The sequence below is a fragment of the Chelonia mydas genome, chromosome 7, assembly GCF_015237465.2.
Source record: "Chelonia mydas isolate rCheMyd1 chromosome 7, rCheMyd1.pri.v2, whole genome shotgun sequence".
NCBI classification, from domain to species: Eukaryota; Metazoa; Chordata; order Testudines; family Cheloniidae; genus Chelonia; species Chelonia mydas.
Window position 1 is genome coordinate 51,865,731 of NC_057853.1, and position 2,857 is coordinate 51,868,587.

The 2,857-nt window shown below is 41.7% G+C and overlaps 1 long non-coding RNA gene across 1 annotated transcript in view; it reads left to right on the top strand.

Moving 5' to 3' along the window:
• Positions 1-2,542, top strand: part of LOC119566765 — a 14,929-nt gene extending 12,387 nt beyond the window's left edge. Inside the window, exon 4 of the long non-coding RNA XR_005226074.2 lies at positions 34-2,542. This is a non-coding gene — a long non-coding RNA (uncharacterized LOC119566765). The remainder of the gene's footprint in view (positions 1-33) is intronic.
• Positions 2,543-2,857: the final 315 nt, after the last annotated feature.

A 2,857-nucleotide genomic window follows, 5' to 3' on the forward strand; every position in this document is an offset into this window, starting at 1 on the left:
ATTGCTGCACCAAGTATATTCTTCTGCCTCCAGCAACATCCTATACCGGATACTGAAAAGGAAGGAAAGCATCTCTCACTCCCATCGCTGCTCCCACTTCTCATTAAGGTACCTGATTAATTCTACAGTGCTGTGCATGGAGGACAACATTTCTACCTGACAACATTTCTACCTGTGGCAATCATTTTAAGCCCTGAAGCATAATCCTGGATACCTTATCTCAGCTAGCAAACATTATTAATATTTGTAAAGGAAACTGGCGCTTTAAATCCAGCCACATGTCTTGACTTCAAGATGAATATAAGTTTTCATGGCTAACAACTATGGTAATATTTTCAGTCTGAAGAGGGATGGGGGAAGAATGCAAAACTCAGACCAGGACAGGTCTCTCAACTTTGATTTTAAAACAATTCTCCTCCTTCTACACCACTAGTAATACCCACCTTTCTCTGTAACGCTAACAATTCTCTGATTCTCATGCTTCAAGAGGAGAAGAGGCCCCTTAACTTCAAGCAGTTCTCTCTGAAAATGGGCTTCAGACTCTTTGCCAAGGAGAATAATAGAAAAATCAATGCCAACAGCACGAGGGGAAATATGCTGAAGAGCCACTGCATTTGCTTGAACAGAACAGCTGGAATAAGTTGTCAATTTCACTTACCATAATTTCAGGCTGCACTGCCTGGCAAAGGGGGCCATTAAAGAAAAGAAAGGCACATCTCAAAAGCAATAGCAGCCCTTCAGTTATTCAAGAAGCTATGGAATGACAAACAGATGGAAATGAGAAAAAAAACTCAGAACAATGTCGTAAAACAAGTTCTTCTCTCGAGTGCAGGGGCAACAGCAGGCAAGTGTACCATTGCCAGAGCAGAATCTGTCTGATCCAGTGCAATGACAGCATTGCCTACAAATTAAATCACAGCATGCTGGGCAGAGAAAAACACAGCTGGTATGATTCAGTCGTGTCATGCACATACAGAAAGAATGCTGACCACATATCAAAACCCAGAGAGGAAAAGCAGAGGCAATGCACTCTAGCAGGAAAAGCAAGATCTACTTTGCAATGACTTATAACCATTACATATCTGGTTATAGGTGCTGGTAATTGTATCTCAGCCTGGAGGGTCACAAATAGATTTCAGTGGGTTGCAACCAGTCTTCATTTCTTTAATGGCTAGATAGCAGGGGACAAACTTTGTTGTCTTGCAACATGGGGTTGTTGTATGGAAAAGGTTGAGAAACACTGATAAGAAAAGCCTTAGCAAATGTGGTGTATGAAGCTACGGAACGGACAGAATGGGTCATGGGATGTGTTCTCCGTACTGTAACTTCAAATGCATAGGAGTCTCCATCCTGTGATAGAGCTGCCATTATATGTTTCAGGTCACATGCAGAAAGCAAGTAACTGAGGCCAAGCTCCTCCAAGGTATTTAGGCTCCTAACTTTCACTGGAATCAATAAGAGTTAGGTGCCTAAATCTCTGCCAGGATCTGGGCCTTTGTTTGTGTCTCTCTCCCCACTCTCCACTGCCCCCTAGAGACTTTATATTTGTTCTTTGTTGTTTTCCTTAATCTGAAATCAGTCATTTAGACTGGAAAGTACATTTTGCAGGGGGAAATATTATGGGTGCGTATTGTTCAGAACTACAGAAAGGAAAAAAGCCTTGTGTTCTAGAGGCCATTCTTGCCCTTCATACTTGTACAAACTGTGTGTAATTTCAGAGTCTTTCTACAGAACACATGAAAAGCCCCAGTAAGATATTGATTGTAATCACTAAGACAAAGTTTTTGAATCTCATGTGTTTCCTTGCCTCTCCACAACCTGTCTTATACCAGAAACTGCAAGTAATAATAACAGCTGACACGACTACACTGGGCGTGATTTTCAGTTACACTAAGGAACTTTTATGCTACTCTGACACATAAAGGGGCATCGAAGTGGATGGAAACAGCCTCTTGAGAATATCCCCTGTACATGGCTTCTCCAGCTAGCATAAATTTAGCATAAGGGCTTCCAGCAGATCAGTGACACAGCCAGAGTGCACTGCACTACAGCTACTCCATCTTCTTGGTGTTCATAGGGGGCCTGGGAAATAGAATGTAGATTAGGTCAGCCCAGAGGCTGCTCTGATTTACTCTGACAGCCAGATTGGCCCCTGCCTGACTCCAGAATTAGAGGAGCACAAATGTGGCTTAACGGCTGCTCCGAGCCCAGGAAGAGAGCAATGGAGAATCAGGCCTATTATGACAAGAATTACAAATTCTCTTGGATTGGCTAGATGCAAACTGTTAGATCCAATTCATCTTTGTCGTCGGAGGTGACATTCACAGTACCATCTCTAGATGAGCAACGGAGAAATCCAGTCAGCTCTCAAAGAGTCCACCCATGAAATCTGCCTTGCTAACCAATGTCTATTTAGATAATCATAGGCATTTTTAGAAGGTTAGAGGAGTTAGTCAAATTAATGCTGGAGGGGCCAGTAGAATGGCAAACACATGCTGAGAGGTTACCAACAAAACTAGAGGATTACTTAGCTGGAAAGAAGGCAAGCAAGAAGGAGACCTCACTGATTTTGGAACAGCAAATGAAGTAATGAATAAATGAATTTTCAAACTAGATTAATTTGTCCTGATTTATGTTGCATCATGCTATAAAATGGCAATAAATGTAACACATGGACAGCCTTTTAGGAGGGAAAAAGGCAAGATAAAGTCAGGCCAAAAAATTTATTACCACAAGAGGTACTTGAGGGAAATAGCTGGGCTGGATTTTCAAAAAGGACTAGAAAATGTTATGAACATAAATAATATCTGCAGCTGTAAGAGCTACAAGAGTTACAAGAGTAAACAACCCTCTTTTC